General features: G+C 33.8%; 1 protein-coding gene across 1 annotated transcript in view; it reads left to right on the plus strand.

Moving 5' to 3' along the window:
* The window catches only part of LRP1B (LDL receptor related protein 1B), a 1,616,178-nt gene that overhangs the window by 185,603 nt on the left and 1,406,791 nt on the right, over positions 1-23,784 (plus strand). The gene's annotated exons all lie outside the window — the stretch shown is intronic.

Consider the following 23,784-nt stretch of genomic DNA (forward strand, 5'->3'; position numbering starts at 1 on the left):
GTTGAAGTCCTGCTATCAAATCCCACTAGCCTTCAAAGTCTGATTCTCTAGGAATTCCTCTTCCCGTCGCCAGAACCCCACGTTCAGAAGCCTGACATGGGGCTCAGAATCTTCACTCCAGTTGGTGGGCTTCTGTGGTATAAGTGTTCTCCAGTTTGTGAGTCACCCACCCAGCAGTTATGGGATTTGATATTATTGTGATTGCACCCCTCCTACCGTCTCACTATGGCTTTTCCTTTGCCTTGTAATGTGGGGTATCTTTTTGGTTAGTTCCACTGTCTTCCTGTCGATGACTGTTCAGCAGTTAGTTGTGATTCCGGTGTTCTTGCAAGAGGGAGTGAGAGCACGTCCTTCTACTCCACTATCTTAAAACAATCCCTTTGTCTTTTTTTCCTCTTTTAGATTGGGATTATGTTTTACCTTGTTGATTCTTTTATATTATCATTTTTCCTAATAAACATTTTATTCTATTTTTATTTTATTCTTTATCCTTTGTTAGTGATCTCTCCTTTTGGCTTGTTCACCTCTCCCCCACCCCTTTTTATTCTTTTTTCTATTGTGGTTTTATTTTACCTTGTTGTAGTTTCAATAGTTTTATTTTTCCTAAAACATTTTTTATCTTTCTAATTTAATTTTGTTTTTTTTCTTTGTTATTGTATTCCTCCTTTTTTTCTTTCTTTCTTCCTTTTTTTTTTTTTCCTTAGTGCACCACGAAGCTTGCAGGATCTTGGTTCCCAGGCCAGAGGTTGGGCCCAAGCTCCTGTGGTGGGAGCTCCTAATCCAAACCGCTGGACTAACAGAGAACCCCAGACCCCAGGGAATATCAGTCAGAGTGAGGTCTCCCAGAGATCCTCATCTCAGCACTAGGACCAAGCTCTATCGAACTGCCTGCAAACTCCAGTGCTGGATGTTGCAGGCCAAACAAACATTAAGACAGGAATACAGCACCACCTTTCAAAAAAAAAAAAATGACAAAAAAATTTGTTACAGACAAAGGAGCAAGGTAAAAATCTACAAGACCAAATAAATGAAGACAATATAGGCATCTACCTGAAAAAGAATTCAGAATAATGATCCAAAATCTCAGAAACAGAATGGAGAAAATATAAGAAACATTTAACAAGGATCTAGAAGAACTAAAGAGGAAACAAACAATGATGAACAACACAATAAATGAAAATAAAAATTCTCTAGAAGGGATCAATAGCAGAATAACTGAGGCAGAAGAACGGATAAGTGGCCTGGAAGATAAAAGAGTGGAAATAACTACTGCAGAGCAGCATAAAGAAAAAAGAATGAAAAGAATTGAGGACAGTCTCAGAGATATCTGGGACAACATTAAATGCACCAACATTCGAATTATAGGGGTCCCAGAAGATGAAGAGAAAAAGAAAGGGACTGAGAAAATATTTGAAGAGATTATATTTGAAAACTTCCCTAATTTAGGAAAGGAAATAGTCAATCCAGTCCAGGAAGTGCAGAGAGTCCCATACAGGATAAATCCAAGGAGAAACACGCCAAGACACATACGAATCAAATTATCAAATATTAAATACAAAGAAAAAATTTTAAAAGCTGCACGGGTAAAGCAACAAATAACATACAAGGGAATCCCCATAAGGTTAACAGCTGATCTTTCAGCAGAAACTCTGCAAGCCAGATGGGAGTGGCAGGACATATTTAAAGTGATGATAGGGAAAAACTTACAACCAAGATTACTCTATCCAGCAAGGATCTCATTCAGAATCGATGGAGAAATTAAAAGCTTTACAGAAAAGCAAAAGGTAAGAGAATTCAGCATCACCAAACCAGCTTTACAACAAATGCTAAAGGAACTTCTTTAGGCAGGAAACACAAGAGAAGGAAAACACCTACAATAACTAACCCAAAACAATTAAGAAAATGGTGATAGACACATACATATTGATAACTACCTTAAAGGTAAATGGATTAAATGTTCCAACCAAAAGACATAGGCTGGCTGAATGGATACAAAAAGAAGACCTGTATATATGCTGTCTACAAGAGACCCACTTCAGACCTAGGGGCACATACAAACTGAAAGTGAGGGGATGGAAAAAGATGTTCCATGCAAATGGAAATCGAAAGAAAGTTGGAGTAGCAATTCTCATATCAGACAAAATAGACTATAAAGACTTTTACAAGAGACAAAGAAGGACACTACATAATGATCAAGGGATCAATCAAAGAAGAAGATATAACAATTGTAAATATTTATGCACCCAACATAGGAGCACTTCAATACATAAGGCAACTGCTAACAGCCATAAAATGGGAAATTGAAAGTAACACAGTCATAGTAGGGGACTTAAACATCCCCCTTTCACCAATGGACAGATCATCCAAAATGAAAATAAATAAGGAAACACAAACTTTAAATGACATAATAAACAAGATGTACTTAATTGATATTTATAGGACATTCCATTCAAAAACAACAAAATACACTTTCTTCTCAAGTCCTCATGGAACATTCTCCAGGATAGGTCATATCTTGGGTCACAAATCAAGCCTCAGTAAATTTAAGAAAATTGAAATCGTATCAAGTATCTTTTCCGACCACAATGCTATGACACTAGGTATCAATTACAAGAAAACAACTGTAAAAATTGCAAACACATGGAGACTAAACAATGCAGTACTAATAACCAAGAGATCAGTGCAGAAATCAAAGAGGAAATTAAAAAATACCTAGAAACAAATGACAATGAAAACACAACGACCCAAAACCTATGGGATGCAGCAAAAGCAGTTCTAAGAGGGAAGTTTAGAGCCTACGATCCTACCTCAAGAAACAAACATCTCATATAAACAACCTAACCTTACACCTAAAGCAATTAAAGAAAGAAAAACAAAAAACCCACAAAGTTAGCAGAAGGAAAAAAATCAAAGATCAGATCAAAAATAAATGAAAAAGAAATGAATGAAACAATCACAAAGATCAATAAAGCTAAAAGCTTGTTCTTTGAGAAGATAAACAAAATTGATAAACCATTAATCAGACTCATCATGAAAAAAATGGAGAACACTCAAATCAATAGAATTAGAAATGAAAAATCAGAAATAACAACTGACACTGCAGAAATAAAAAGGATCACGAGAAATTACTACAAGCAACTATATGCCAATAAAATGGACAACCTGGAAGAAATGTACAAATCCTTAGAAAAGCACAAACTTCCAAGCCTGAACCAGGAAGAAATAGAAAATATAAACAGATGAATCGGAAGCACTGAAATTGAGACTATGATTAAAAATCTTCCAACAAACAAAAGCCCAGGACCAGATGGCTTCACAGGCGAATTCTATCAAACATTTAGAGAAGAGCTAACACCTATCCTTCTCAAAGTGTTCCGAAATATAGCAGAGGGAGGAACACTGCCAAACTGATTCTATGAGGCCACCATCACCCTGATACCAAAACCAGACAAAGATGTCACAAAGAAAGAAAACTACAGGCCAATATCACTAATGAACATAGATGCAAAAATCCTCAACAAACTACTAGCAAAGAGAATCCAAAAGTACATTAAAAGCATCATACACCGCAATCAAGTGGGATTTATCCCAGGAATGCCAGGATTCTTCAGTATATGCAAATCAATCAATGTGATACACTGTATTAGCAAATGGAAGATTAAAAACCATATGATTATCTCAATAGATGCAGAAAAAGCTTTTGATAAAATTCAGTACCCATTTATGATAAAAACCCTCCAGAAATTAGGCATAGAGGGAACCAACCTCAACATAATAAACATCATTTATGACAGACCCACAGCCAACATCATTCTCAATGGTGAAAAACTGAAACCATTTCCTCTAAGATCAGGAACAAGACAATGTTGCCCACTCTCACCACTATTATTCAACATAGTTTTGGAAGTTTTAACCACAGAAATCAGAGAAGAAAAAGAAATAAAAGGAATCCAAATCGGAAAAGAAGAAGTAAAACTGTCACTGTTTGCAGATGACATGATACTATACATAGAGAATCTTAAAGATGCTATCAGAAAATACTAGAGCTAATTGATGAATTTGGTAGAGTAGCAGGATACACAGTTAATGCACAGAAATCTCTTGCATCCTTATATATTAATGATGAAAAATATGAAAGAGAAATTAAGGAAACACTCCCATTTACCATTGCAACAAAAAGAATAAAATACCTAGGAATAAACCTACCTAAGGAGGCAAAAGACCTGTATGCAGAAAACTATAAGACATTGATGAAAGAAATTAAATATGATACCAACAGATGGAGAGATATACCATGTTCTTGGATTGGAAGAATCAACATTGTGAATATAACTCTGCTACCCAAAGCAATGTACAGATTCAATGCAATCCCTATCAAACTACCAATGACATTTTTCACAGAACTAGAACAAAAAATTGCACAATTTGTATGGAAAAAAAAGTCCCTGAATAGCCAAAGCAATCTTGAGAAAGAAAATCGGAGCTGGAGAAATCAGGACCCAGACTTCAGACTATACTACAAAGCTACAGTAATCAAGACATTATGGTACTGGCACAAAAACAGAAATATAGATTAATGGAACAGGATAGAAACCCTGTGATAAACTGACACACATATGGTCACCTTATCTTTGATAAAGGAGACAAGAGTATACAATGGAGAAAAGACAGCCTCTTCAATAAGTGGTGCTGGGAAAATGGGACAGCTACATGTAAACATATGAAATTAGAACACTCCCTAACACCATACATAAAAATAAACTCAAAATGGATTAAAGACCTAAATGTAAGACCGGACTATAAAGACTATAAAACTCTTAGAGGAAGACATAGGAAGAACATTCTTTGACATAAGTCACAGCAAGATCCTTTTTGACCCATCTCCTAGAGAAATGGAAATAAAAACAAAAATAAACAAATGGGACCTAATGAAACTTCAGAGCTTCTGCACAGCAAAGGAAACCATAAACAAGATGAAAAGACACCCCTCAGAATGGGAGAAAATATTTGCAAATGAAGCAACTGACAAAGGATAAATCTCTAAAATATACAAGCAGCTCATGCAGCTCAATATCAAAAAAGCAAACAACCCAATCCAAAAATGGGCAGAACACCTAAATAGACATTTCTCCAAAGAAGATATACAGATTGCCAACAGACAGATGAAAAGATGCTCAACATCACTAATCATTAGAGAAATGCAAATCAAAACTACAATGAGGTATCACCTCGCAGCAGTCAGAATGGCCATCTTCAAAAAATCTACAAACAATAAATGCTGGAGAGGGTGTGGAGAAAAGGGAACCCTCTTGCACTCTTGGTGGGAATGTAAATTGTATAGCCACTATGGAGAACAGTTTGGAGGTTCCTTAAAAAGCTAAAAATAGTACTACCATATGACCCAGTAATCCCACTACTGGCCATATACCCTGAGAAAACCATAATTTAAAAAGAGTCATGTACCACAATGTTCATTGCAGCACTATTTACAACAGCTAGGACACTGAAGCCACCTAAGTGTCCATCGATAGGTGAATGGAAAAGAAGATGTGGCACATATATACAATGGAATATTACTGAGCCATAAAAAGAAACAAAATTGAGTTATTTGTAATGATGTGGATGGACCTAGAGACTGTCATACAGAGTTAAGTAAGTCAGAAAGAGGAAAACAAATACCATATGCTAACACATATGTATGGAATCTAAAAAAAAAAGGTTCTGATGAACCTAGGGGCAGGACAGGAATAACGACACAGACGTAGAGAATGGACTTGAGGACACGCAGACAAGGAAGGGTAAGCTGGGACGAAGTAATAGAGCAGCGTTTACATATATACACTACCAAATGTAAAATAGGTAGTGGGAAGAAGCTGCATGACAAAGGGAGATCAGCTTGGTGCTTTGTGACCACCTAGAGGGGTTTGATAGGGAGGGTGGGAAGGAGATGCAAGAGGGAGGGGATATGGGGATATACTTACGCATGTAGCTGATTCACTTTGTTATACAACAGAAGCTAAGACAGCACTGTATAGCAATTATACTCCAATAAAGGTATTAAAAAAAACCTGGTGTGTATGTGCACATGCATGCGTGTTCGTGTATGCATGCACGTGTATACACACCACACATACTATGTAATATTTTTCTATAAAGGACAAGTGATCTGTGTACTTAATATATGTGCAAATCCTTTTTTATGTGATAGCATGGAAAATGGGAGGGTATCATCAGTAGGAAAAAAAAAAAAAGTGTAAATGGTACTCCCCTTGCTTAACTTCCAGAAAAACATCCCAATACAAGGGATGAATATCTGTGCCAAAAGCAATTAGATCCCATTATGCCTGCCAAATATTCTTTCAGGCTGTTTTTAACTTATATTCAACACTTCAGTAAACACTGTGGATCAATTAGTTTTCTTTTAGTTTTCAATAACCTAGAAAGTAACCATAACAATCTCTTGGAAAAATCTATAAATAGTTAATTACATTTAACCCATGATCCCATTGTCAGGTTTTTACTCAAAGCAGTACTCCGCCCTTATCACCAGTGTACAAGTCTGTGGTAGAAATACTGATGGGCCTTAAGAGAATATTTACAGGTTTTGATAAAATAATACTGCCCAATACCTTTATATGTACTTTCCCAAATATGAAATGTACCATACATATTGAAAATACTTCACTTTGAATTTCTGATATATCATTCCCTGAGATCTGTTTTAAGTATTATTCTTTAGACTGGTCAGAGGACTTAATATTGCTGGTACTGTGGTACCATATAATACAAGTTATATACTTTACTCTATGTTTTATTAAAATATATTTGGACTTGCAGAAAAGGTACATAAAAGTCTGTTTGCCTTTCTTGAGAATATAGACTATTTCTTAAGCATCTTATTACTCTCATACCCTACATATGTGATGTATTACATACTGTAAATCTTCAATTATTAACAAATGAATTAATCTGCAATTTAAAAGAAGTAATATGTTAATTTTGGGGGGCATTGGTACATTAATTCAGAGAGATTCATACTCAAAGAACTAATTAGGATAGATTTTGGCAAGGATAACAGTCTTCCAGTCTGAACAGATTTTAACCAGGTTTGACAGCAAAAAAAGCTTCACCTGATGTTTTATCTAATTTGAGATTTATAATCAGATAATTTAGAGGAGTTTAGATTTTACAAAATGTGAAACATTTGTCTTGATATAGTAATAAGCTTCTCCCAGTGTCAATTGGAATCAGTACTATCCTGTTTCCCTGACTTCACAGATGTAGAGATGAAAAGGGAAAACATTCTCATTAGTATCTCTTGTGGCTTAGCCCATGACCTTTTATGGAGATTTACATTAGTCAAAGTTAAAATACATTCATGAGTGCCATGCCAACAATCAAGGTATGGGGAGATAGTTATTTTCTTCCAGACGAAAATGTCCATTCCAAGGATGGGAATTAATTAAAAAGTGTGATGACTAGATGATCTAAAAATTAGACCTAAAGGGCTCTTCTGGGGTTTTTAAATGAGCACTGTCTGTATTATTGTTTACCAAATATCTGCTGTACCATTATTAGCTTGCTTTTATTTCATATCTTACTTTTTTCATCTCTTTCATCTTTATCTGTTCTTCTACTTGTAGATTCATATCATTTCCATCTTGTTATTCATACTGATGCTTCTTGTGCTAAACATGACTCCTGTCTTAACGTTTTCCTTCATGTTGGTACACTACTGAAGTGTTAATCTTTTTAAAAATTATCTGTGACCTTGTTTCTCTCCCCTCCCACTCCACTTGTTTTCTCCCTGATTTTAAATCTCTTAATTCTGATAGTATTCATAACATCTTGCTGTCAATGTATTTTTAAGATTTTTTTCATTTATTATATTATTTTGCCAACTTTTATCTTCCTCAAATAGTTCTATTACTTGTAATAAAGAAACATAGCTACTTAATCAACTACTGATTCAGTTTCAGTAATATTATGAGTTAATTGGAATCAGTGGGGTTTAAAAAATCCCTATTTATGAATAAATAAAAATTAAAAAGAATAAGGAAGAAAAACAAATTTAATTTCAAAGAGCTGACTCAAATTCTAATATAATTGCAGTTGAGGCAATATATTAAAATAAACATAAGTAGAGAATTTGAAGTTTCTTAAAACAAGTGACTCTCAACATTTCTAATAGTACAGAGCAAAATAGGTTAAATGTATATGCATTTCAGCAAATGATTTGTATACTTACAATAAAAAATCATTATATATTGTAAAGAGTTTCATTTGCTATTCTCTATAATGAAAAAGCAAATAGAAGTAGAGATTTTGAAATTTGGAAGTATTAATTTTTATATAAAAATATGTCTTATAACTGTGAATGACTTTTAAATTATAATTTTCTTTGACTATTTTTTCCTGAACTCCTGTCATTCTGCACTTTAACCTTGGAACTTGAGACAAAGAAATCTGTTACAGAAACTCTTATTACAGTAATGATGTTTGGCCTTTAGGTACTGTGCAAAAATGTTCAATGTATTTAAGCAGTAGTTGAACGTAACCCCTTATTCCAGTAAAAAATGTGTTAAAGTGTAATAACCACCTTTCTCCTTAGAATTACTCATGAAACCTATTGTCATTTGAAAGCCGATGGTCTTTCAGAAAGAAGAGCATGTCACTCTTTTAAAAATAAAAGTTGTGATTTAAAATAAGTATTTTAAGGTTTCATAAAACATGCAATATGTAGCTATTTTAATTGGCAACAAAGATACTTGATTATGAACAAAGGAAAAAGAAACAGATATTGACAACGTGTATAACAATAAAAGAAAATGATAACTTGCTGTAACGAGCAAGGGGTATCAACCTAAATGGAATTTAGACTTTTTAGCAAGGTAACCGATACTTATCTAAAATGAAAGGCAAGTAAACTTTTTTTGAAATATTATTTACATCCTTCACAATTATCAATGGATTTATATCTCAAAGGCATGTCATCATAAAAATGTTATTATTAAAATATTTTATTGAATATAGGAATAATTAATGATATATTTCTCTTGAACCCTTTCTTTCCCCTGTATTTTGATAAAATAACGTAACTAGATCTAAATTTGACTAAGCAGAATGTCACTACATTGTTTGTTCCCTGTGGAGCAGATATTCTTTTAGATTAAATAACTGACTCTCTACTGGTGTCTTTCACTGGTAGTTTTTCATGATAAAACATAGATGAAGATAGACGCAAGGTACACAATTGGTTCCTCCATTATATCACTGACCACCTGCACTTTCTTTTTAAGGCAATGGAAATGGAGAGTCATAAATTTTTATTTCAGTAACCACTAAGAAGATTCTGAGGTATGAATGTCAAAAGTCTGGATTTGAGATCAATGGCTCTGCCCAGTATTTATTTTCCTTTTTCATTGTCCTTAGTTCATTCTTTCTTCTAATTCTGTGTTCTTGCTGCATTGACTGCTTATTAATAGGAGCATTTAGTTTGTTGCATTTGTAATTTCCAAGCCTTTTTTACAGTATAGGCAAAGTGAATACTAATGATAAAAAAGGAAGCTGTGAGAAACTGGATTTTGTTTTTTTAAGTCTTGGAATTTGTCATTGATATCAAGGAAAAACATACAAAATAAATGAACTGTCATGGAAAACTTCTTTAACAAAATACAGTAGCCAAATATATCAAATTATTGAATTAAGTTGTTATTTGACTCATGGGAATCCATGTAACTATTCAGGAAGAGACTGGAAAACAGGAATGTGGTGCTTTAATTATGATTTGCTCACTAACTGGATGATCTTTTGTTAGTGGACTCAACCTTCCTGGAACATAATGTAATTAATTAATTAACCATTAAATTTTGAAAACTCAGCAGAAGTGGGCAGGACTGCTTTCTGGCTAGCATGTTGTGGTTGTTGTAGTTTTTCAGAGCCTGCATCTATTCCATAGGTCCATTCTTATTGGTTCCCATGCCATACTGGTTGCTAATTATTCTGAAAATCACCGATGGAGTGAACAATGATGTTGCAACCTCAATGTTAATTTGGAATTTGTCTTTTTTGACAATGTACCAAATTAAGATAGAGGAGCAATTTTAAATATTAAACATTACTGAAGATTGATCTGAGATTGATTGATAATCAAACAATAAAATAAAAATTAAAACTGTTTTATATGAACTTTGCTTTTGTATAGTGTTTATCATGGACAAAGTATTAAGAAAATGTTTTAAAGTACTTATGTATTATCTTTACATAGGTTCTCAGGGTTTGCGTGTGTGTGTGTGTGTGTGTGTGTGTGTGTGTGTGTGTATATATATATATATATACAGCTTCCATCAATATAAACAGAACTCTGATAAAGTTAGAAAAATGAGTTTTCAGTATTTGTTTTAAAGTCTATTTTTGTTAGTTTGTATGTTACCCTTCAAAAAGAAGAACAGATACTCTACTCATCTATGTATGAAAACATACATTTAATACACTTTCATATTTACATCCCCTAAATGTCTTTGAGGGTGTAATTCTTTCATTTTGTATTTTCCTTAGAAGTTCTGCATTTAACACACTTCATTGCTTGTGATACTTGAAAAAAATTTTAACCAAAATTTTTAAGAATAAATTCAGTGAAAACTATATTCTTGATAGGGATAATATATAAAAAAATAATGTATTACTTTTAAATAACAGAAATTCACTTATTAACAATTTTATACCAATGACAAGGTCTTAGAAAATTTACTGATATATTTCAAGTTTTGTCACATCAATTTCTCTATTCCTTTTATCTTTAATATATTACTACAATGCACATAAAATTAGTATCCTTATTTTTTTCTAAATAATTTTAAAATACAATGAATAAAATATGAAATTCCTTGTTTCTAAGGAACTCATTATTATGGTTTTAAAATAGTTTTTCATTATTAAAGGCAGTTAATGAAGGAGGCTATAAGATGATACGGCCGGAGATTCAGATTCTAAAATATTTTCTTTTTAGTCAAGCAACATTTTCACTTTTAAAGAGTGATTCCCATTATATAAATTAGATACAGTCTTGGTTACTATTATTCAAGCTGGGTGGAAATGAGGACCCCGATCTCTTGCCCCCTAAACACACTTCACCCCACAATAGCCCCTGGGAAGCCTTTCCAGAATTCGCAGGACACAGAAGACACAGCTTGAAACAACTGCTTAAAATCTATCTAAGATCAGAAGAATTATACATAGGAAGTTAATTCTTTGGGGAAATTATTTTAAAAATCTTAAATCCAAATAAAATCAAAGAATGTGTGTTGTAGGCTTCATACTATTCATTAACAGAATATGTTTATTTTAATTAAAAAGTTGAATCTCTACTGGAGCCTTTCACTGATAATTTTTCATGATAAAGCGTACATGAAGATAAATGCAAGGTTTATCTTCAGAGACAAACTATGCATCAGTAATACTGAGGTAATGATTCAAACTGTGTGTGTCCAAGCTATTAACACCTGAAAAATGAATCTGAAGTAGCAGTAGGAGGATATTGTTAATGTGGAAAAGTTCTAGGCTTGAACTGTTTCTTTATTCCTAACTTGAATTCTTCAATGGATCTTAGCCATTCAACTTCAAGGACTGTGGTGTACTTGAAGCTATAATGTAGCACATCAACACCGGTTAACTCATCAATAAAAGGGACAAATGAAGGACATCTGGAATCGTTTTAGTCACCTCCAAGTAGAATGTACCTATTTGAAGCAGATCAGAGGGAGGCTGCACAGCCTTGAAAACATTATTTCAAAAGTTATTAGGCCACCTAATTGCACAATTGGCATGTGTTTCCTTGGCCTTGCTCACATTAGCAATACCACCCCATGAGTTATTCTTACTTATTTCTTTTTCTCCTCTACCCACTACATGAAAATGGAAAGGACAAGCAGTTCTCTTCAGCCAAGACACTCAGAGATACCTATAAAAGCAGTTTCTATTCTATACCAACCAAAAAGAAAACATAGAATAAAGCTGGTGCATTTCTTATTAATCCAAGGCATGATTTTATCTGTTTATCTGCTTTTTTTTTTTTTTTTTTAAGCCTAAACCTCAGGCTTGCAATTACTGACATGCCTGGATTGATAATGTAGTCAACCATAAAGCTACTGCTCTTATCCTTCTGGGTGAATTGTATGTGGGCCATTCTTGCTGTTGTTGTTATTACTTTACAGTAATGAAATATTATTTTTAATAGCTAACATTTATCATATTCTCATCATGTGCAGATAGTATACTAAGTGTAGTACTGAGTTGTATTATTCTTTTGTAACAATGTTGTGAGGTATTTGAAGAGTCACAATTAGAAAACCGGACAACCCCCAGTTTATTAGAAAACTATAAAACATCTAGTTTTCTTCATCAATTCTTATTTAGTAGTTGTATATTATTTTTTTCTAAAGAATAATAGTACAATTGGGAGCCATAATTTAATGAGTGCTAAATTCCAGGTATTACTTTAATAGTTTTACAAAGTTTCTAATGATCTCATTTAGTTGTCAATATATGGTGAATATAAGACAGCAGCAATATTACTATAGTTCCTGCTTTTAAAAAATTCAGTTTATGAGACTCTAGCAGAAATACATAATAGGATAGCTCACAAAATCTTCCCAGGTTAGAAATCATCTCATGAGTGTTAAGGGAGCTGACGAATTAAAGCTCAGCAATTCCAGGGTTTCTGTAAAATGATTTCAAATGGTACACAGCTCAAATCCTGGTTTATTTCAGACAGCACAAAAATACTAGTTTTATCTTTCTTGGGAGAGTTATAAATGTGGGCTTGTCACATGAATCTGTAGAGGCAGATGTGCTATGCTAAAGAGTATTAGGCAGAGAAGAGGAAAACTTATTTCTGTCTCAGATATCAGGTACTTTCTACTATCTATGAAAAACTAACCAAAAAATAGGTCTTTGAAAGCTCAAATTTAGGACAGAAATTCTATTTGTTTATAAACGTTTGAAAATGTTCCTTCAAGATATGCTCATCGGAGAGGTTAGGTTAGTAGCTTTAAATAAACTTACTACAAAGTAAGAAAAGATATATGGAGAAAAAGGTTTTAATAAGAAAACCTATATTTTTATTAAAAATCAGTAATCTAATTATGAGTAATGTTTTTAGAATATGTAGCCAACTATAGTACTTCACATCATGTGGAAGAACAATAGGTTTTTTGTTATTTTTGTTAAGTTTATTAAAGTGTAATTTAATAGAATAAAACTCATACTTTTTAGTGTACAGTTCTATGAGTTTTGACAAATGCATACCATTATGTAACATCAGCTAATTTAAGACTTAGAACATATTCATCAGTCCTAGAGAGTTCCCTTTTTTCCATTTGTAGCCAACTCCTTGGCCCCTGAGACAAATCTGTCTTTTGTGCTTATTATTTCACCTTTTCCAGTATGGCATTTAGGTAGAATCATACAGTGTGTAGCCTTTCATGTCTGACTTCTTTCACACAGCATAATGCATTTGAGATTGATCTATGTTGTTGTGTGAATCAGTAGTTCATTCTTTTTTATGAATTCCATTGTATGGATGTATCACAGGTTGTTTACCCATTCGCCAAACTGGAAGGCATTTGGGTTGTTCCCAGTTTGGGGTGATTATGGATAAAGCTACTATACAATTTCATGAACAGATTTTGTTTTAGCAGACATTTGCCTTTCTCTTGGTTAAATTTCTAGGAATGAGATTTCTTGGTCATATAAGCAAGTGTACCAACTTATAAGAAACTGCCAATCTGTTTTCCAAAGTAACTGTATCATTTTGCATTCCAGCTAGAAAAGTGTGACTGTTCCAGTTGCTTTGCCTCCTTACCAGTACTTGATATTGTCGCTCATAAATAAAGACATGATAAAAGTCATCAACAAAATATTATTTTAAAATGATAATACATCATGACCAATTGATGTTGATACTGGGAATATAAGGTTGTTTTGATATTCAATCAATCAATATAAGTCACTATTTCAAAAGACTAAAGAAGAAAAGCTATATTATTTAAATAGATATAGAAAAGACATTTGACAATAGTCAACATATATTCATGACAAAAAAAACCCCACAAACTCAGAAATCTAGGAATTAAAGTGAAATTTTCAACATAATAAAAGACATTTTAAAAAAATCCTACAGCTAACATCATTCTTAATGGCCAAATATTGAGTTCTCTTCCTGTGAAATCAGGAACAAGACAAGGATGTATGCCCTCCCCATAAAATTCAACATCATCCTGGAGGTCCTAGCCTGTCCAATGAGGCAATAAAACAAAATCAAAGACAGTTTGGAAAGAAAGAAAAACTATCTCTATTTTTAGTCAACACGATATTTATTCTAAGTAGGAAATCATCAAATGATAAAAAAAATTTACGAGAACTTATAAGTGAGTTTAGCAAGGTTGCAAGATACAAGATCAAAAGGCAATTACATTTCCATATTCAAATTGATTTTGACTCAGTTAAAAGCAATTGAGAGAATGGTTGGTCCAATAGAAAGTTATTGTAACAACAACTAAGGAGTGAGCATGGTCCTTAGGCTTCTAATCATTCTGCACTTCTCATTTATCTATAATCCCCATAGCACATGCTCACAAACACAGTTGAGCATATTCAAATAGGTCAATTATAATCCAGTAACTGATATTGAAGTCTTCCATTTTGTCTTTTTACTTTAGAAAAAAGGAAACATTTTATGTTGAATTAAAGGTTGCCATTATGTGTTCTTACTTAAATCACTTTTATTTCTCCTTCCACAAAAATGTAACATGGTGATTACACAGTTGAGAAGTGTCAGGCTACTTCTTGGAATTCTTTCATTGCTACATAGAAGGCAAATCCTATCTAACTGCTTTCCAGAGATTAAAAGGGTATACAGTGCATCTCAGTCATCTCCAAAACATTAATATGGTGCCTAAATTGAATTTTTTTAATTCGAAAATATTTGTGAATTACATTGACTGTACCTTCCCCATAGACTTTATCTTCTATATGTCTTTGAACCTATATCAAAATGTCCTTATCTCTCTCTCCTTGGAATTCAGATGTTAACATGAATGCAACACTCTCCATGGTCAAAGCTGATGATATAGGTGATACTCTCTGCACACATGCAAAACTTCTATCTTCCCTTCTCCCAAAGGGAGGCATTATGGTTATCCTCATATATGGGCCTTGGGCTCTGTTAGTTTCAAGAATAGCTTGAACTATAAAATGAATATGTGTAAGTAAATTTCTGGTCCATTTTTGCTAATCTGAAGACATATTAGGCATACTGGATGTGAAAGGAAATTTATCTTTTCCTGTTTTGGACATTGTAACATTCTGACTATCCTCATTCCTGTCATCTCTGGGATCAAACAACCTTCATCTTATTGGCTCGTTTAGCTCCTCTGCATCTCTTGTAGGGAGTTGTAGTTATGAACCACATTCTGACACGTGGAAAGAATCACCTTTATAATTTCTTTTTCAGAGCCAATACCGTGATGCATAGCTATATGTGAGGACTGGCTTCTTTCCCTGTGCTGTTATGTGAGGACTGGCTTCTTTCCCTGTGCTATCATGTATTTCTCACAGATTGGTCACAGATGCATTAGTCAGGGTATATAACTAACTAGATGCTGCAACAGGTAAACCCTGAAACTCAGTGGCTTAGTTATTACATGCTGACACAAAGTTTGATGACTCTCAAAAAGTGTGCTTGGCCATGTGGTGTCTCCTTTGCATGGCATTGTCGTCTCATCACAAGGATTCCAAGGTGGTCATTGTAGGGGAACAGGGACCATGGAAGTAGTATACTGGTTCTTAGTTTCAGCCAGAAGTAATGTTTGTCATTTGCTAACCTAGTCACATGTTTCTGCTTAAAATCAAAGGGGGCTTAGAAGTGTTGTTTTTCTGTGAACCAAAGAAGAAGAAGGAAATCAGAAATGGGTGAGCACTAGAAGTCCCTGCTATGCCAGGGAACTCCTCATTTATTTGGTCTCCAGAGGGGTTACCACTCCCATATCTATCCACCCATTAGGAATTTGACAGTCTGCATATATTTCTCAACTCACATCTAAGACTTGAGTAAAATCAAAGGTATTACACCATCCATAAGAGAAACTAGGCTAGAATTAAGAAAACATTGATTCTTATGGGTGACAATGTTAAAAGTGGTATAAATAATCATATTGAAGTGAGTGCCATATTATTAATACAAGAATTTTAAAATTACCATATCGTATTTAAGAGACTGGAGATAAAATGAATTATTATATAATCTCCACATCCCTACTGTTTAAGTTGAGGAAGAAGAAGAAAGAGTGACAAATTGAATAATCTGACATTTGGTTGTTTGACACAAGAAAACCAGACATCCTGTTTTTATTATCTCTACAAATCAAACTACGTTCTAAAGTGGTTAGATATTAACTCTTTAATCAAAGATAGAAGTTTGTAAACCACTTTTTTTTTTGAAAGTGTTACTTTTTTTGCTTAGGTATACTGTCGGTGAAAAGACTAGTTAAGTATTTTACTAATAATTTACTAAATAATTACTAAAGATCACGTAGCTGGTGGTATAGAGCTGGGACTAGGATTGCAGCACGTTAACACAATTTTTCAATTAAATATCTACTTCAGAGTACACAGAAATGTGAATTGTATCATCTGTCTTGTGAAAATCAAGTTTAAAAGTATACATGCACACTATATATAGGTTTAATCTGATTACAATGTAAATATTAAATGCCTAGCGCATATTTATCTTCAAGTGTTCTTTCCACCACCAGCATATGTAACTATTTCCACTTTGGGAAGATAAAGGTAGCAAATGAAATTAGTCATATTTGTTAATTGCTTTTTAAATTTTCCCCTTGTATATCTATACTATATGATACAAACATTTTATATGTCTTACTGTAAGATAGATATATAGAGTCATTTCTTACCTGTAAAATTATGCACAATAACTTAAGTACCAACGAATGTGATCACTTTAAAAGAAATAATTAAAGCTGAATAAATTAGTTTTATCACATTAACTGTTTTAACTATATTGGAGGGTCCTAGTATCTAATTTTCAAGACATTGATTTTTTTTAACAAGTCCATTAATGAAAGTTAAAAGAGTAAACATTTGTCTAATATATTTCAGAAAAATAACACTGAAGATAATTTAGAGATATTGAATCTATATCTTGGTAATTAATATCTTATTAGTAGTTTATATTTTATTAGTGATTGAATGTCTATTCATTGTAACAGAAGATATAATTCTCAAGAGATTAATACTGGTATTATTTGATATATAATATCTAGTATTTAATCTAACATGTTATTTCCACACGTATAATGGAATATTTTCTTAGGTCTGCTAGAGAACGTGTTGTGCTTCATAAAATGCTACAAATTTCAAATAACAGTATTTCACAACTAAGTAAAATAATAAAGATAAAGCAGTAGACAAAATTCATAGATTTAGAGACTAGAAAAATAATGAAAACAAAAGCAGTAAGTCTAGTTCTGTTAGGAATAGATTTGGGTATATTAGGAAAATTTTCAGCATGTCAATCCAGTAGTTCAAAATATGAAGTCAAGTAAAATTACCATATGATAAAGGAGATTGGGTTCACGTATTTTGACTGTAAGATCTTTGGATATTGTAGAGTATAGTGCTAAAGAACTCTTTCTTCCTTTTTCATTGATTCTTCCCTGCAAGCCCAGAAGTGAACTCCTTTCTCCCTAACCTTCTATTCTAGTAATATCTCAAGTCACAGAACTGTCTACTTTAAAGAAAATATGCTCATACTTTGTGCACCTAACAGCAGAAGCATACTAATGTACAACTGGGCATAAATTAAATTCCTAGTTTTTCTGTGAGAACTGACTGTATTTTGCAATCAGGGGCTACCATGCCACTCTTTGTCATATATAAATCCTGACATGTACATAGAGCCCAATAAATATTTATTAATTATGTAAGTGAATAAATGAACAAGTGAACTAAATGGTCTCTACATTTCTCCATAGGTTTAATATTCTCTGTTTCTGTGATTGCTTGGGAGACCACTCACTGCTGGGAGTCTGCTCTTACCTCTTTCTACATGTGCCCTGTTTGCATTTCCTCTTGGGAGAAAGCATCTTTCAGTTCTCTTCAGAAAGGATTTCTAACACAGTGCCTTATATAGAGTAAATGTACAAATAAAATGTGTTGATCTGAACTGAAATGGGAAAAAAAAAAAGCTTCTGTGAAAAGCTGACAGTGCAGTTACTTTACCTAGATCACACATTCCTCGTTGACCATATGCTCAATGTTCATGAACATATGTTTGTTTATGGTAATTTTGCTAACTACTATGCAATGGTGAGTTTTGCTCAAACTCTATATGATCAATGTCTAAAACACTATAATTCTATTCTTCTTCTTTTTTTTATGAGTGTTTGTTGCTCCAATTCAGAGCTGAATATTTAAGACATTATGTTACCAGAAAAAATGAAAAGTAGGACATGCAAAGAAATGTAGTCATAAACCAAAGCAACTGAACTTTATAAGGAAAAAAGGGGATAAAGGATAGTCTGAGATAATGGAGCCTAAATGGGTAAAGGAGAATGTCATTTTGTCATAAACATGCATAAAGCAGAAAGTGGGGCAAAGTTTTATTAATTAGAAATAATGATTTTGAGGTAAAATCCATTACTGTTTAAATGGGGAGGGGTTGAGTTCAGTCTGAAATTTTATCCTCTAGAAAATTTGAAGGCACTTTTAAAATATATACTTGAAAATGTCTATCTTCACCCATGACATTATAAGCAGCTTCCAGTCATGTCTGGCAAGTATACTTTGATTATTAATAACCCATTGGGGGTGGGATACTAGTTATATAACTCACTGCAGCATTTTTCTAGAAGAACAATTCAGTCTGTAAATATCAAAACTCAAGCAGAAATTATTTATTTCCAGCCATCCTCTGGGAGGTGATAATTAGACAATATTCCCCAACCTTCCTGTGTTTTTGTACTATAAAACGACTCAAGGGCCGATTTCTGACAGAAAATGTTATGAAAGTGAGAGGGAAAAAGTTGCTCAGATAGGAGATTTATTTTAAGATTTATTTTAAAAAGTGTTTTAAGAAATCTGATGAAGAAAAGAACCATCATCATTATCATCATCTTCATCATCCCACTGAAAGCAGCTTGCTTGCTTAGCTAGCAGGAATAGTTTTTCTGGCCCCCTTAGAGAATTTTGGAAAATGTACTTAGGTATCTTTTATCTGTATCTGTGTGACTACAAAGAGACTTCCTGGATTCTGAATAAAGCCAGCTAGTGCTATTTATAATTCACAAAAAGAGAAGTTTAAAGTACAGAATTTATTAAAATTTCCTTAAATGATATACTCTCCTTCCAAACTCCCTCAAACAAATGCTGCTTTCTACGCTGTTTTCTGGTTTTTAATGCTGCTTTGTGACCAAACCTGTGAGGAGAGGGAAGGACAGCCAGATTCTCAGGAGCAGCTAGAGTGCTACTCTCTCTATTTTTGCACTGATTACAGTTCTGTCCACAGAAGATCTACTCACTGTATAGAAAGATGGCCACAGGAAATGCATTAGCTGCGTGAAGAACAGTAGTAGCTAAGTATGTAAATAGGGAAACAGATTTAATATCATTTCTTCAAACTTGCTCAGCATAAGAATAGGGTTTAATAGTACTGTCATCAATTAGATCCTTGTATTAATGCCTAGTTGGACTGTTTTACAGGCTTATATTAGTCCCTTTGCATCTATTTATCTTACCTTATCACAAAAATAAAGAGCCTTTAAACATATAGGGTTAGTTGAGTGCAGTGCTTAGCAACCAATGGCTTGTGGAAGAAAACCCTAGGTAACCCATATGGGGTTTTCCTAAGAACATGGGAACCTGAGTTCTAGGAAAAATTGAAAAGTAGGTAGAAATTGTTTTTAAAGCCACCGTTCCCTTTTTACCATCACTGTCACATGTTCTTTCTTGGGACTTTGTTCTCATGTTCTCCACATCCCAGCCGTCTCCCCATGTCCAATTTCCTTATTCTTGAGTGCTTTTGCACAGTGACTTGCAATTCAAAAGGACAAATTTTAATTACTCCTCACCTCATCTCCCTAATGCAAGATACCTATTACCTAAATTAGTATTCTAGCGATGTGAAGTGAAATGACTTGAATATCCGAAAAAGCAATCTATGATAAGGTGACATGGAGATAAACTCTCTAGGAATATTTGACCTGTAGTCTTGTTACCATTCTTGCTAATTCAAATTAATCTCTAATGTAGTTAAGAGGAGGAGAAAGAATTGCAATATATATATTTATTTTATTATTATTTATTTATTTTTTGCGGTATGCGGGCTTCTCACTGTTGTGGCCTCTCCCGTTGCGGAGCACAGGCTCCGGACGCGCAGGCTTAGTGGCCATGGCTCACGGGCCCAGGCACTCTGTGGCATGTGGGATCTTCCCGGACTGGGGCACGAACCCGTGTCCCCTGCATCGGCAGGCGGACTCTCAACCACTGCGCCACCAGGGAAGCCCTATATATATTTATTTAACCTCCCTGAGGTTCAGTTTTCACATTTGTAACATGGGAAGGATACCTATTACACTAGGCTGTTTCTAGAATTAAATAGGACGATGTAGGAAAAGTGCCTAAAAATGTCATGTAATATGGTAAAAGGTATTTTTAAATCTTTTTAAAGGTTTTTTAAAAACTATATATAATTTTTAAAGGTTTTAAAAAAACTATATGTATATATATTTATTACATATATATTATACATATATATATATATATATGTAAACACATTTGGATATTTCATGCTAGAGGGCCAGTATATCTTATATAAAAGTCTTTTTGGAGGGAATAATTTGAACATAGCTAATCTGAAGCAACAATACAAGAAAACTAGCTCTGGCTCAGAGATGAACACACACTCGAAAGGTATTTCATGGAGTCAGGAATTTTAGAATCAGAAGAATTAATAGCAATGAACTAATCCAATCATCTTATTTGACATAGGAGGACCCAGGCAGCTAAGGAATTAATCTACTCAAATACAAGTCTAGGTTAAGTGATTTGGCCTTAAGCTTGTTACATAACCTCTGTGAACTTCAATTTTCTCTTCAGTAAAGTGGGAATAATTATTACAGCACAGGTTTATTTCTCAGATTAAATGAGATAATATTAATGTTCAAGTAGCAACCAGAGCCCTGAGATTCGAGAATACTGAGAACATTAAGAGATAAAGGTCATGGAAATTTTACACGTCTACCCACTTGTAGCCAACCTTAGTGATTCTATGCATTGTGAGACTTGTGCTTAATCATTTTTTTAACTTTATTTTTTTTTATACAGCAGGTTCTTATTAGTTATCTATTTTATACAAATTAGTGTATATATATATCAATCCCAATCTACCAGTTCATCACACCAGCAGCCCCACCCCACTTTCCCCCCTTGGTATCCATACGTTTGTTCTCTACATCTGTGTCTCTATTTCTGCCTTGCAAATTGGTTCATCTGCACCATTTTTCTAGATTCCACATATATGTGTTAATATACAATATTTGTTTTCCTCTTTCTGACTTACTTCACTCTGTATGACAGTCTCTAGGTCCATCCATGTCTCTAAAAATGACCCAGTTTCGTTCCTTTTTAAGGCTGAGTAATATTCCAACTACACGTAACACAACTTCTTTATCCATTTGTCTGTTGATGGACATTTAGATTGCTTCCATGACCTGGCTATTGTAAATGGTGCTGCAAGAAACATTGGGGTGTGTGTGTCTTTTTGAATTATGTTTTTCTCTGGGTATATACCCAGTAGTGGGATTGCTGGATCATATGGTAATTCTATTTTTAGTTTTTTAAGGAACCTCCATACTGTTCTCCATAGTGGCTGTATCAATTTACATTCCCACCAACAGTGCAAGAGGGTTTCCTTTTCTCCACACCCTCTCCAGCATTTGTTTTTTGTAGATTTTCTGATGATGCCCATTCTAACTGGTATGAGGTGGTACCTCATTGTAGTTTTGATTTGCATTTCTCTAATAATTAGTGATGTTGAGAAGCTTTTCATGTGCTTCTTGGCCATCTGTATGTCTTCTTTGGAGAAATGTCTACTTAGGTCTTCTGCCCATTTTTGGATTGGGTTGTTTGTTTTTTTAATATTGAGCTGCATGAGCTGTTTACATATTTTGGAGATTAATCCTTTGTCCATTGATTCATTTGCAAATATTTTCTCCCATTCTGAGGGTTGTCTTTTCATCTTGCTTTCACAATTCAGGGTCTTCTTTGTCTCCATACAAATTTTAAGATTTAAAATTAAGATTTTTTGTTCTAGTTCTGTAAAAAATGCCATTGGTAATTTGATACGTGTTGCATTGAGTCTAGACTGCTTTGGGTAGTGTAGTCATTTTCACAATATTGATTCTTCCAATCCAAGAATCTAGTATATCTCTCCATCTGTTTGTGTCATCTTTGATTTCTTTCATCAGTGTCTTACAGTTTTACCTCCTTATGAAGGTTTATTCCTAGGTATTTTATTCTTTTTGTTGCAATGGTAAATGGGAGTGTTTTCTTGATTTCACTTTCAGATTTTTCATCCTTAGTGTATAGGAATGCCAGAGATCTCTGTGCATTAATTTTGTATCCTGCTACTTTACCAAATTCATTGATTAGCTCTAGTAGTTTTTTGGTGGCATCTTTAGGATTATCTATGTATCGTATAATGTCATCTACAAACAGTGACAGTTTTATTTCTTCTTTTCCAATTTGGATTGCTTTTATTTCTTTTCCTTCTCTGATTGCCATGGCTAGAACTTCCAAAACTATGTTGAATAATAGTGGTGAAAGTGGAAATCCTTGTCTTGTTCCTGATCTTAGATGCTTTCAGTTTTTCACCATTGAGAATGAGGTTTGCTGTGTGTTTGTCATATATGGCCTTTATTATGTTGAGGTAGGTTCCCTGTATGCCCACTTTCTGGAGAGGTTTTATGATAAATGGGTATTGAATTTTGTCAAAAGCTTTTTCTGCATATATTGAGATGATTATATGGTTTTTATTCTTCAATTTGTTAATATGGTGTATCACATTGATTGATCTGTGTATATTGAAGAATCCTTGCATCCCTGGGGTAAATCCCACTTGATCACGGTGTATGATCCTTTTAATGTGTTAGATTCTGTCTGCTAGTATTGTGTTGAGGATTTTTGCATCTATATTAATCAGTGATATTGGTCTGTAATTTTCTTTTTTTTGTAGTATCTTTGTTTGGTTTTGCTATCAGGGTGATGGTGGCCTCCTAGAATGACTTTGGGAGTGTTCCTTCCTCTGCAATTTTTTTGGAAGAGTTTGAGGGGATGAGTGTTAGCTCCTCTCTAAATGTTTGATAGAATTCGCCTGTGAAGCCATCTGGTCCTGGACTCTTGTTTGTTGGAGGATTTCTAATCACAGTTTCAATTTCATTACTTGTGATTGGTCTTTTCATATTTTCTGTTTCTTCCTGGTTCAGTCTTGGAAGGTTATACCTTTCTAAGAATTTGTCCATTTCTTCCAGGTTGTCCATTTCATTGGCATAGAGTTGCTTATAGTAGTCTCTTATGATACTTTGTATTTCTGCAGTGTCCATTGTAACTTCTCCTTTTTTCATTTCACATTTTTTTTGATTTGAGTCATCTTCCTCTTTTTCTTGATGAGTCTGGCTAATGGTTTATCAATTTTGTTTATCTTCTAAAGAA

This window comes from Pseudorca crassidens, chromosome 6 (assembly GCF_039906515.1).
Source record: "Pseudorca crassidens isolate mPseCra1 chromosome 6, mPseCra1.hap1, whole genome shotgun sequence".
NCBI lineage: Eukaryota > Metazoa > Chordata > Mammalia > Artiodactyla > Delphinidae > Pseudorca > Pseudorca crassidens.